This window comes from Rhinatrema bivittatum, chromosome 6, assembly GCF_901001135.1.
Source record: "Rhinatrema bivittatum chromosome 6, aRhiBiv1.1, whole genome shotgun sequence".
In the NCBI taxonomy this organism is placed as follows: Eukaryota; Metazoa; Chordata; class Amphibia; order Gymnophiona; family Rhinatrematidae; genus Rhinatrema; species Rhinatrema bivittatum.
The window spans coordinates 257,148,750-257,162,592 of record NC_042620.1 but is presented as its reverse complement, the minus strand read 5'-3'; the positions used below and the strand labels follow the sequence as shown (position 1 = coordinate 257,162,592).

The window sequence follows — 13,843 nt, the reverse complement described above, 5'->3', positions numbered from 1 at the left end:
CAGCAGCCAATCAGAGGTGACAGAAAAAAGCAAGGCAGATGCGGAAGGCGACTGTTTGTTGCAAGAGTATGGAAGGAAGAGGGATGTATTGAGGGGGAGCTCTTTCTGTATACAATTCTACTCTCATCTGGGCCCTGAACCTGAAGTTGCTGATTTCCCCACTTTACTTGATGAAGCCTCCTAACCCAGCTCCTGCCTGGGAAGGGAAAACAGAGGTAAGGAGTGCGATTAAGGGAAGACGCCTTTTTTTTGTGCCTGAGGATTAGCTTCCTGGGGGAAGGGGGAAAGAGTGTAGCTCTGTAAGTTAGGTAGAAGACAAGAGGAGGATAGAAAGAGGGTTTGGGGGGGAGAGAGCGAGGATGTTGGATACCATGTAAAGAGGGCAAAGACAGAGAAGGTTGATTATGGGGATACTGGTGCAGTGTTAAGAGTAGAATAAACAAAGGAAGGTGGAGGTAGAAAGGGAAGAAAAGTGAGAGAGAGGAGGTGAGGAAGAAGTCTGGAGAGTTGGTGGGCAAAGAAGAGAGTGGACTGCAAGGGGAGGGGCTAGGAAAAAAGGAGAGTTGGTGGGCAGAGAGGGGAGTCGGGGGGGGGGGGCAAATGGGTGGTAGGGGAATATGAAGGGCAGCAAGTGGAGCAGTGCTTTTGCTAGATTTTTTTTTCGCTGCACCCCCACCCTATTCATTCAGTCTTTGTTCTGGGCCTGTATTTAAAAAAAAAAAAAAAAAAAAAAAGGCCAGCTTCCTCCAGTGATCAGACTTTAAAAATTGACTTGAGTTTATTGGATAAGTATTTATTGACTATCGTGAACTATGTTCCTTGTATTGCTATGCCAAGTAGATCCCCCTTTAGGGGCCTTAAGAACATATGAAGTTGACGTAATGGGTCAGACGGAGGGTTCATCAAGCCCAGTAACCTATTTCCAGCAGTGGCCAATCCAGAATACAAGTACCTGGAAAGAACCCAACTATTAACTAGATCTCATGCCACTAATGCCGGTAATAAGCAATGGCTATTTTCCTAAATTGACTTGACTAATAGCAATTTATGGACTTGTCCAAACCTTTTTTAAGCCCATCTACACCAACTGTCTTAACCACATCCTCTGGCAACAATTCAAGAACTTAATTGTGTGTTGAGTGTGAATAATTTTTCTTAACTTCATGGAGTGCCCCTACGCCATTTATTATCTGAAAGAGTAAACAACCGATTCACATTTACCCATTCTAGTCCTCCCATGATTTTCTGGACCTCTGTCTCTTCTTCTGCCCCCACCCCCCAGCTGTCTCTTTCCAAGCTGAAAGCCCTAACCTCTTTAGCCTTTCCTCATAGAGGGAATGGAACAGCTCCCCTATCAGTTTGGTCACCCTTTTCACATCTATATCTTTTTTGAGATATGATGATCAAAACTGAACATAGTACTCAAGGTGCAGTTTACCTTGGAGCGATACAGAGGCATTATTTTTATTTATTTATTTATTTAAGTTTTTCTATACCGGCATTCGCGATAAAAATCGCATCATGTCGGTTTACAATTAATTATGACATTCTCCATTTTAGTTTACAATTAATTATGACATTCTCCATTTTAGTCACCATTCCCTTCTTAATAATTCCTAACATTGTCATTGTTTGCTTTTTTGACTGCTGCAGTACACAGATAGTAGATTTCAATGTATTGTTCACTATGACGCCTAGATCTTTTATTTTATTTTTTTCTAGGTTGTATCTCTGAACATGAAACCCAATATCATGTAAGTACAGTATGGGTTATTTTCCCTATATGCATCACCTTGCACTTGTCCATGTTAAATTTCATCTGCCATTTGGATGCCTAATCTTCTTGTCTCGCAAGGTCACCTTGCAATTTGACTACCTGCCTGTGATTTAATTACTCTGAATAATTTTGTGTCATCTGCATATTTGATCACTTCACTTGTCCATCCCCTTTCCAGATCATTTATAAATATATTAAAAAGCAGTGTTCCAAATACAGATCACTGTTCACCTCTCTCCACTGACTATTTAATTTCCTGTCTTTTAACCAGTTTGCAATCCACAAAAGTACATTCCCTGTACATACCTGGATCAGTCCAGACTGTGGGTTATGCCTCCATTTCAGCAGATGGAGACAGAAAAACTCAGAGCGCCCTTCCTTAACCTGGTGTACCCACTGCATCCCTTAAGTCTTTCTCTGTCTCCAGCAGAGGGAATGTGCATGCAAACCCTGCAGCCTTGTCCTGATTTAAAGGTTGAGATGCTATCCCTTAAAAAAAAAAAAAAGGCGTAGGCTTCTTTTTTTGTTCTAATCTTACACTTCTACAGCAAATCAAGCTACTAAAAAAAAAAAAAAGTTCAAGAAATCCTCCCGGAGGGGTAGTAGTTAGATTCGAGAGAGCCATCCCCCCCTGGTAGAAGGTTCAGGAGCCAGAGTTGGTTACCCCGCAGGGCTCCTCATAGGTAAGATGCAGAAGAAGATTACCGGTGGTCTGGTCTCTCTTCCTTGCGACCCGATCGAATTTTACAAAAAAAAAGCAGCCTGCTGGCTTTCTTTCTTGCTTCTCTTTAGCAGCTGCACTGCGATTTAGATCGGGGGCCGTCTGCGCGTCTTTCAGAGCTTTTTCGGGCTCCCTGCCTCACTTCCTCTGTTGCGTTGTTTCCACCCGCCCCCCACCCCTGCTGATTTTCATGCAGTGGCCATCCTCCTGTGTTGCTTGCAGGGAGTCTTCTTCCAGACTCTCCCACGCAGGCCTTTGCCTGCAGTGTCTTTCTGGGGGGGGAAGGCAGCTATTTTCAGGCTGCCAGCAGCCTTTCTAAGCCCTGAGGTGCAGTAAATAGGACAGCACCTCAGGGAAGCCTGGGCCAATCAGTTTCCCCTCAGCGCGGGAACGGCAGCCGTTTTGAAAACATTTGCTGCCTCTGAAGCAAGGGCAGTGGGGGCAGGGGAGCTCCCGCCCGACCTTTCCCCAGTGGATGCAAGCCCTGAGGATGTTTCTGATCCAGACCGGGAGGCTTTGGAGGATGAACCCGATCCCCTGGTGGGGAAAGGAACTGGTTCTACAGATTTCTCCTTGGACTTTCTGCTGCTTATGCACAAAGCCTTTTTGGCTACTCAGTCTCAGCAGAGCGGTGCTCCACGTTTGAGTCATCTTGCTCCGCCCCCCCAATAAGCTTGCCAAACGTACAGAAGCTCCGGCATCTCTGCGGGTCGCCAAATTGGCAGGCGTATCTGCCCCTTCGACTGGAACAGAGGGCGTGGCTGCAGGATTGCTGACTCCACCCTTTCCCCTATGGGGGCAGAGGAGGACCTAGTAAAGCAGTCTCCTCTGGATGGTGACGACCCTAAAGTGGTCCACCTGTTCCACAGGGACGAGTTAGAGCCGCTAATTCCCTCTGTTTTATCTGAACTTGGGGTTGATATCCCCCAGGATACCCTTCCACAGGATTCCGTGGATCTGGTTCTAGACTGTGAGCCCCAACCAAGGCCTTTCCCTTTCACCCCATGCTGCAACAGCTGATGACCCGGGAGTGGGATGTACCAGATACCAGTTTAAGAGTGGGAAGGGCTATGGATAAACTTTATCCTCTGCTTGATGATTCTCTAGAGCTCTTGAAGTCCCCTAAGGTGGACGCTTCAGTGTCTGCGGTAACAAAGCGAACCACTATTCCCATTGCAGGGGCGGCAGCCCTCAAGGATCTACAGCAGAGCTTTCCAAACTGTGTGTCGGGACACGTTGATGTGTCGCCTGCAGTGTGCAGGTGTGTCGCGCAAGCCCGGTCAACTCTGACGCGAGTTTGGGCTTTTTTTTTTCTAGAGATTCACTTTTTTTTTTTTCAGTTTATGGGTTGCTTATTATTGGGTGATTTTTGCTGTCAATCGTGTTTTTTTGGAGGGCGTGGTGGGTGGAACGAGCCCAGCCATCCTTGCATTGGCTGCTGCTGCCGATGAGGCCTGGCCATGAGGAGTACTGACTGCAAGCAGCAGTGTCTGGTGATCATGGAAGGGAGTGAAGCACTTAACTGGCAACAATCAAAAGACGAGGTACATGAGTGTGGGGGCCGTGGGTCTGGGGGGGATGAGTGTGGGGGGACATGCTGGGGAGGAGAGAGATGAGTGAGTGGGGGGGCAAACGTGCTGGGGGGACAGACATGTGCTTGAGGGGGAGAGATATGAGTGTGTGGGGGCCAACATGTGCTGGGGGGAGGAGAGAGATGAGTGTGTGGGGGACAGACAATTTGTTTTATTATTGTTTCTCATAAATTATAACAATAACATGAATCTTGGAATATATATTTTTAATATAAATTTAAGGTTTTCATGAGATAGGTTGTGTCGTGAAACATTTTATTTATGTATATATTTAAGGAAACATACATAAATTGTCGAAATATGTTTCGTTCGTTTAACCTTTAACCTCTGGTTTACTAGTAGACTGAATTACCGTGTCGTGAAATTATGTTTGTCTAAAAAGTGTGTCACCAACATGAAAAGTTTGGAAAGCTCTGCCCTAGAGTTTCCAGAGCGGTAATGTACCATCTGAGAGACGGTTAGGTGTCCAAAATCTTAGCTGGTATTACGCGATAGCCCAGTTGAAGGCTTATTGTTTGGCATCGACAGCAAGAGAAGAGGCAATGGGTGGTCTTGGAAGAATTATTTATTGGGACGATGCCACTGTGGGTGCTACCTTCGCAGCCTAGGCGAACATGGAGACCTATTACAGATTGCTCTCCTTATATGTTAAATACGCTTCGAGTTTGGAAACAATGGAAAGCTCGATTATTAGGCCCTCAGAATATTTTTTTAGCTCTGCCCTGCTGTATAATCAGGAATTTCTCCCAGGTTTGGAATGGGGCCAGATGGGCAGAAGAAGACATATAGGTTTAAATAGACTGGAGCAGATTTGGGACAGAGGAGGACTTCTGCCATTTGATTGTTCGTATTTTTGATAGATATGACAGTTCCCCACAAGGCAAATTTATTTTTTTTTTTATATACATATCCAGCATTTTATGCCTCAAGAAAAATTTCTCCTGGGACTATGGCTGTGGGAAAACCCTTTTTGAGAATTTCTGCGCCCAGGCAGATAAAGTGAAAGGGTGCATCTCTAAAATATATACATTGTTAAATCAGGAGCTGGCCTCATAGCCAGAGCATCTTCTAGCATGGAAAGGTGACCTTGGCATTACTTTTTCGACTTCTGAATGGGATCTGGCCTTTATGAAGGTAGGTAAAGGATGTATTTCTGCCCACCTTCTTGAAAACGGGTATAAAGTATTATTAAGATGGTACTTGACACCAGACAATCCATAATTTTTTTTTTCCCCGCTTGTATGTATTTGTACTAGAGGGAGGGGTAGGGGGAGGCGAAAGCTCCTTATTCCACACATGGTGGAGCTGTCCCATGATTGCCCACTTTTGGAACGATCTGTTTATACTGATCAGAGCAACCTTGGGTGTGGAGGTAGAATGTGTTCCACAAAGGCATTGCTTAACAAATTGAGGGAGACGTAAAGGCTTCTCATCAGCATCTGATCCAACAATTTTGCTTGGCTGCTAGATGTTCTTGGAGGAATCAGCTGCTCAACTATGAAGGATATACAGCAGCATATGGGACGATTTATACCACTTTAACAAGCTGACAACGATTAGGCATAATACTCTGTCTAAATTGAGGCATTCTGGCAACCAGGTACCCAGTGGTTGTTCCCCAAGTAGGGAAAGGCTGGTGGGAGTGAGATATGTGAAAAGGAATGAGATTTTCCCCTTAGTAGCTATTCTGTTCTTGGTTTATGTTTATTACTGCATTTCATTATTATGGTTTTCATTAATTTATTTATTCATTTGTCTATTTAGTCATTTTGGTTACTCTTGATCATACCAAATGATGGAATGAATATTTAATTAACTGCCCATGTATTTCTCATGTTCCAGGGTGGGAGAGGGGAGGGTATTCCTGTCGCATATTGGATACTACTAAATGTTTTTTATTTTTTTTGCAGATATTATTGTGGATACTGTATTTTTGTTTATTGCTGCATATGAATAGTCTGTTACATCTAATAAAAATTGTCAAATTAAAAAAAAAATTACAGAGTTAATTATGCTGGCAGCTAATTTTACAATTCCAACTTACTAGAAAGAAGAGAGAGTCCTCCATTTATAGAATACTAAAGAAATGAAAATAGCTCATATTAAGAGAGTTATATGTCTGTGTGAAAGGGAAAAGCAAAATGTTGACATGGTACCTCCCAGACCCATCATTTCTTCCCCTGATGAGGCAGCAGCAGTTTTACCTCACCCCACATGCTTCTCTGTATATTATACCATTTAGGGTTATGTGTTTTGATGTGGAGCTGGGGGACCGCTTAGTATCAGGTAAGTGATCTTGTTCGGCTGAGAGTCTTGCCTTCCTGGTTCATCTGGACCTCAAGAAAGACATACAGATGAGGTGCATGCATCACATGGTGTATTTTTGTTAGTCTCAGAGACCAGTGGAGAGGAAGGTGCCAGATATTGGCTAAAATGAAGACTAGGACTTCATGGAAGCACATAGGTATGCAAACAGGGTGAAGAGCTGCAGATTGTCTTGCAGAAGGGACTTTTCTGGTCTAATGCATACATGTACTTTGTGTTTTCTCTCTCTCTCTCTCTCCTTATATTGTTTTATTTCAGTTTGGGAACTGGTAAATGGTTGCAATACAGAAAACAGAGTAGACAGGCCCCCTTTTAAATATTGTCAAGTGGAAATCTGTGTGCATTATCCATGATTTTAACAGTGCATTTAGTAAAGAAACATTCATTGTACAAATTGTATGCCTTCTGCAGGAATGATAATGTGTTTTGGTGTTGTTTCTACTCAACCAAATACCATACCGAATGACTAGAGCCACTGGGAATTAAGGCTCACAGTTCACATCACTGATAAAACATCTATAAATGCAGTACTATCACCTTTTTTTGGGTGGGGGGAATTTGAAATTGAACTGGTTTAAAATGTATGGTATAGAATGCACAGCAATAGTTCACTTCATTTTAGGACCATACTTCAACCAGCAATTGCTGGATAAGGGTGGCTCAAACTCCATATTCTCTACTGATTGACGAATCAACTAACATTTCAGTACCAGAAACTTATTTGCCTTTGTATTAAGTACTTCAGTCATGTCAACAGAACCTGGGTATGACTGAATTAGCAAAGCAAGTGCAATTGATACAGCACATGCTATTGTTAATTTCACTACCAGATAATGGTTTTAAAATTGAAAACATTTATTGGAATGTCACAGATGGAGGCTGATGGTACTGTGTGGCAAGAATCACTCTTGTCGACACAGTTTTTAAAAGAAAATAAGCCTGCTTTATAACTGATACATTTGTATGTGTCATTCCCTTGATAGTGTTGCTCAGAAAGCCATGTAAAGCCGTCCTGGCAACGTAGACTCTGATCGAGAAAACATAATATTCCTCTGCACTCAAGCAGGCCAATCCATACAAGTGGCTTATACAGCGGATGGAGAAAGATGTTGCTGACATATAGCCCTGCCCCGACATCAAGCCCCACTGGTATTCTCCATCTCCAAGTAAATGGTGGACATGCATTTCCCTCTTGGGATTGCTTGTAGGAAAAGAAAAGGAGAAGTTTGGACAGAACTGCTTGATCTTCTGCGGTGAAAATCAATCAGTTTCTCTGTTGACCGATTTTAATCCAGCAGTCCTTTTCAGGCATGGACTTAAAAGCAAAGCTGTTGAAGAGAAAAAGATGAAAGAAGGTAGGGAGGTTTCAGTCTTCTAACCCTTCCAGACTGGGTCATCTTCCCTTGGCATGAGTGGTCTGTTTTCTTTTCCCTTCCCTCTTCCCTTCTCTGGGGAGTTTAGTGAGGGGTGGAGGTGGTGCAGCGTTACGGGTTTTGAACAGTTTTTAGCTAGGCCCCACTCACAAGCTTGGTCTCTTTGAGCTGTGTAGTAGGCTGCAGCGGTGTTTTCGCACAGAGGTGTGGTCATATCTGTGCACACAAGGCCATGGCCTACATTTGCGAACCGGAAGCAGCTACTGGGTGCATACTGGGTGCGTAAGAAAAAAACAAAAATAGGCAGTAGGCACAGTGTCAAAGCACGTAGCAATCTGTGCTGCTTGCCATATAATGGCAATACAGCCAGGGATTTTACAGTCTGTGCCAGCACTTTGTATGCTCAAGGTAATTTGCCTCCTCCTGGTTTTGCTGATGCTAGTCCATCCCCTCAGTCGGGGGGGGACTGGAGCAGAAGAGTGAAAAAGGGTGTCCCCTTCTTCAGTTGACCCCAGGCCAGGGGATGTTCAGTCAGAGGTCATCAGATTGGGGCTTATGGGGGCTGGTATGGACCCATTTCCTCCTGGATAGAATTTGTCCAGGGTCTACAGACATTTCTGCAGGGGTACCAGCAGAGATATCATCTCTGCTGGGTGCCCCTGCAGATCCCCACTTGTCTGCCATTCCATGCAAGCAGTGTGTGTTATCAATGTCTCTGATGTTCAGGAGGATTGGATAAGGATGACCGACTATTTGGGTTTCTCCCCTCTGGAAGAGAAGGAATTCTCCCAAATTTAGAGCCACATAGAACTCTGCTCCATTTTCTTTCTTTAGAGATGGGTTGCCGAGTCTGTTTTCTCAGACTCTGAAGACGCTTGGGTGGCTGGGGGTGACTCTATGCAAAAGAAGGACTTTTTTTTTGGTCACCGTATTTGTAGCATCCTATTGCTTTCCCCTCATGGATGCAATTCAAGAGTTGATTGACCTTGAATGGAGTGCTCAAGAAGCAAAGTTTGAAGGGGGGGACTGCTTTATTGAATCTAAACCCTTTGGTTCCAAGCAGACCACCATTCTGGTGTAAGGAGGAGCACTTCTAAAGGATGCTCTGGATAGAAACTGAAGCTATTCTTAAGCAGAATGAGACCATAACGATGAATTTTCAATTTGCCTCTTGTTGCTCCCTGGTAGCTTGGGCTAGTCTGTCTCTCTCAGGAGACTGATGTGCCGTCACCTTAGCTGATGCGGCTATGACCTTATTTGTACTGCTGGCAAATGGATGGCTTCCTTGATAGCAGCTAGGCGTGAGCTGCGGTGACAAAATTGGTTGGACACAATTTCTAAGTCTGGTTTCACAAGATTACCCTTTAGAGTTCTCTCTTATTTGGGACTGAGTTGGAGTAAATGGGAAATAGATGGGAGGAATCCCAGGTCACTCATTTGGCATGGAAACTTACTCAAGAAACTAATATTAACAGGAAAAACATTATTGGTAACCTTTGCTTTCCCATCAGAGAGAAATTTGGGTCTTGAGCTTTTTTTTTTCTTTCAAGAATAGATCAGTTGTTCTACACAAAAAGTTTGGATATTTCCAGATGTTACAAGAGCTACTCAAGAATTTCTCTCCATGAGATTAGAAGTGACATAACGAGGAGCGAATTTCAATTTAAAATATCCTTGTAAATGATTAAATTTCAGACTTCTAATATTTGTTTTTGAGCCGTCTCAGGCAAGAGCTTTCCTGAATTCCCACTCAAAATTTTCTGTGGGGGTTTTGGCAATTATTATTAATAGAAGTTTAGTAAGGGATTTCCTTGTGCAATATTTCCCTTAATTGTTCTTAAAATTCCTTGGTCTCCCCTTTTATTTTCTTTTGGGGGGTAATGAGATACATGTAAATGTTTCTAGATCAGATGTCATTACTCTATTTTAATTCTTGATATTGTATCAATTTCTGGTCCAAGTTAAATCTGTGTTTTTGTGAAAATGCAATAAAAATACAATTTAAAAAAAAAATTAAAATAATTATTGAAACTTGCACAATAATTGTGACCTGCAGCAAAATTACTTTTAATGAATTTACCATAGTTCAAGCCTCCAGCAACCAGGAAAGATGCCCAGATATTTATGGCACTATTAGTTTTCCACCATGAGCATTTTGAAACCTGCAGTCTGGGCTCTGGCACTTCCTGGTTGCTGATCTCATAAGCCTGCAGGCTTCAGAAATTCTCCCGGTGGAGGGATGGGGCAGTTCATCCCCTAGCTGTGGGATGCTGTAGGGGCTGGTGGTGCTCATCCTGCAAGCCACCCAAGACATGAGGCCATCACCCACCCGACTCCTGCAGGAAAGTGGGGAGAAAAGTGATCTTGGCTTACAGTGAAGGTGGCAGAGAAGTCACAATTGTTGATACCCGTTGAGTCTATTAGTAGTCCAGAAAAGGTCACAAGTATTACATCCCCCAATAAGTCTAGTTCCTGAAGGATTTTTTTGAAGCTGGTATCATGATTTATGACAGACTTTAATTACACAAAAATAATTAAAGCTGCCATTAGATAAGAGAAGAAGCAGCTGCATTCAACACTGCTGTCTGGTAGGCAGCAAACTGATCCAAAGTCCCAGTCTGTCTTCATTGAAGCATGATGCATGGATTCAGCATTACCATAGCTGAAACAGAAAATTCTTACGCTGCTAAAAGGGAGATATATGCATTGGAGCCACAGATGGAAAAAATACATGTAGCAATCCAATCTTTTGCAAAAGATCTGAAACAGGACTTAATTCTCGAGATTGAGAAAACATTTTGAAACTTTTAAGAGCTTACCAAAATGCTGGTGCTATCAAGAGCTGCAACAGCAAGAGGTCTGTATGGCTGGTGCCTGCTGCTGTTGACTGACAGCGGTGGCAGTGAGTTCTGCCTCCAAGTTATAACTGATGATGCTGACAGAGTTGGGATAGTAAGATGTCTTCCTCTCTGTTAATTGCTGGGACTGACAGAGTTTTGAGAGGGAGGTCTGCTGCTGTTGAGAGCTGAGATAATGTCTGTGGTCTGGATGCAGCACTAACTCATGAGAAAATCAATTATATCCATCTGCTCAGGAACTGTGCAACTCACACTGCATCTGTAAAAATCAGAGGGCTTCCCCCCCCCCCCCCCCTGCCCATTTTCAAGTGAGGAAGAGAATTATGTAATTTTGATGGCATAGTAACATGACATCAGAAAGACCAGATGGTCCATCCAGTCTGCCCAGCACGTTTCTTAGGGTAGTTACTGCTACTCCATCCAGGTTACCCTCCAAGGCTTATGTTAAGGGTAGCAATATTTATAATCTAAACCAAGCACCTGTTAAACCCTGTGAATAGCCTTCATCATAATTTAGACACAGACAACACTGCTTGAATGTGCTTTGCTTTTTTGGACTTGGTCGTAATAGCAGGCCTGTGCATCAGTATCCTGGACTGTAAAAGTTGGGGCCTACCATTGGCTGTCATCTGAATCTAGTTCCCCTTCCCCCCCCCCCCAGTCAAAGCAGAGAGCAGTGCTACAGTAGTATCAAACACAGGCTAATTGGTTAAGAGTAGTGCAGGTTACCTCCATGTACCCTTCATTTCCAACCTCTAGTCTTTAGGGATCCACAATGTTTCTCATGCCCTTTTGCATTTGTTCATTATTTTTGTCCTCACAACCTCTTCTAGAAGGGCATCCACCAACTTCTCCATGAAGAAGTATTTCCTGATGTTGGTTCTGAGTCGTTCCCCCCCCCCCTGGCGGTTCATTTTATGACCCTTACAGCTCTAGTTTCCTTTCCAATACTAAAGGTTTGAAGATCTTGCATCATTAAAACCTTTCAGGTAAGCTGAGGTGTGTATCATAATCTCCCCTACCCCTCTCCTCTCTTCCAGCATATTCATATTTAGATCCTTCAGCCTTTCCTCAATAAAAAGTCTTCTGAGAAAGCCTCCACACCATTGTGGTTGTCATCAGACTCACCTCCATCCTGTTTTTATTGTTTTTGAGATATAGGTTCCAGAAACTGAACACAATACTCCAGGTGAGGCCTCACCAAGGACCAGTACAGCACATTATCACCTTTTCCTGCTGGTTATTCCTCTCTCTCTTGCAGCCCAGCATTCTTTTGGGTTTAGCTGTCCCTTGTTGTATTGCTTTCCACCCTCAGCTCACTTAAAAACTATTACACTAAAGTCCCTCTCCCAGCCTGTGCCCAATAGCCATTCACCCCCTCCTCAGCTACTGCTCTTTTAGATTACATTAATCATGTTGCATTAGCAATTTGGAACCATAGTGTAAGGATCTTTGCTGTTTTAGCCATGGAGCTTGAAATTCAATCCAAAACTACTTGAAAAAAAAATTTATTTTTTTTTTCAAGTAGCAGCTACAAGGCAGATTTGTGCTAAAAGCAGCCCTCTTTGGGAGCTCACAGCTCTTCAGGGGGATCTGTTTAGCTCCCAGAGGGCTCAAAAGATAATACAACTGCCACCAGGGTTTCCAAACTGGCTTGGGTTCATGGGCAAACAGAAAAATGCCAGGCCCATGTCTGGCATCCATAGGCAGGCTAGGCATGTAATGGCCAGAGAGCAAAGTGGGAGCTGTGGCTCTTATTAGTAGTAGGGTCCATATTCAAACACAGTCTGCATAGCAAAGTTAGCTGGATAAACTTATTCAGCTAACCTTTAGAGGCATATTCAATAGTACATCCACACTATTTAATATATGCAATTATCTTGACATTAGATGGCTAGTTTTAGGACAGCTTTTTGTTCTGACCATTCTTAGCTGGCTCTATGACCAGCTAACTTTGAATATGACGAGTTAGTGCAATCTTCCCATTTATGATACTGGAACACCCCTAACTTAACCTCTGAAGATCTAGGTGGGTCAACCTGAGTGGATATTCATTTAACCACCTAACTTTTGAATACAGACCTTAAATTACTTAGTGGACTGCCCCTTTAAATAAGAAAATAAGATGTGTCATGATGATTCATCTTGCAATCCCTCATGGCCAGTCCAGCTAAATAGGCTATCCCAAACAGAAGATCCATTCCTTCTTGTTCAGTACCAGGCAAAGTGGTGGCTTTCCTCAAAGGCTACCTACTTAATTTTGTTTGGATTTTGTCCTCCAACAAATTGTCCAATCCCTTTTAAAATCCCAGCTATGCCAGGTGACATCCTTCAGCAACAAATTCATCACAACGCTTGAGTGGCAGAGTCAAAAAAATTACTGTTTTGGATTAAGACACTGCATGAAATAAGTACTGAATGGTAGGCCCAGGCCATTGTGAGAAAAGGCTGAAGGTAGGCAGTCTGACCATATTTACGTTTTAGGCCTCTAGGACAAAGCAGCTGCCAGCCACCTAATCTGCTATTCTGGACTGCAGCAGTGAAGGAGATTATTGGGTATACCTTGGGAACTCCAAAATTGGGTGGGAGGCTCTAGCTTTCTAGACATGTTACCAGGGCTCAATCATCCATGCCTAAATATCAAGGTACCATGGCAATATTCTGCACCAGGCAAAAATAGTCAACTTTCATTGCCATCAGGACAAGGCCTTTAGCAATTAACAGTATCAACAGCAGTAGTAATAGGCGAAGACACAACCTCTACCAAAATGCCCCAATAGGAAAACAAAAACCTCAGAAATTGCTTCAGAATGGTATGTTTACAGACATTGAAAATGGAAAAAATGAAAATCTGCTAGAGAGGAAGAAAAAGTGTGCTCCATGTGGCTTCTCTTAGGTGAGCTTGCACAAAAGTTCCCAGGTATGATTATGGGGAGTGGGATGGAATAGAGCAAGAGAGGCAGCACTGCAGTGTAGGCAGAGAAGCAACCGTAGTGCTAGAAGACATGCAGGGCCCTGCTCATCTCTTCTCTCTCCTTGCCCTCAGGACAGCCACAATTGGCTGGCTGTAAATGCCTCCGCCCAGCAGAAGCAGACACACAGCAATCACCTTCCCACAAACTCTTTCCTGCCTTCCTTCCTCTCCACAGTGGAAGCCAATGAAGGACAGCTAAAGAATAGTTAAATTGTATGTACAT

At 43.4% G+C, this 13,843-nt stretch overlaps 1 long non-coding RNA gene across 1 annotated transcript; it reads left to right on the top strand.

Moving 5' to 3' along the window:
• The first annotated feature begins 78 nt into the window (after positions 1-78).
• Positions 79-6,086, top strand: LOC115094147. The gene is made up of 3 exons (XR_003857503.1): positions 79-215; positions 1,723-1,754; positions 6,001-6,086. It is a non-coding gene; the product is annotated as an uncharacterized LOC115094147 (long non-coding RNA).
• The last annotated feature ends 7,757 nt before the right edge of the window (positions 6,087-13,843 follow it).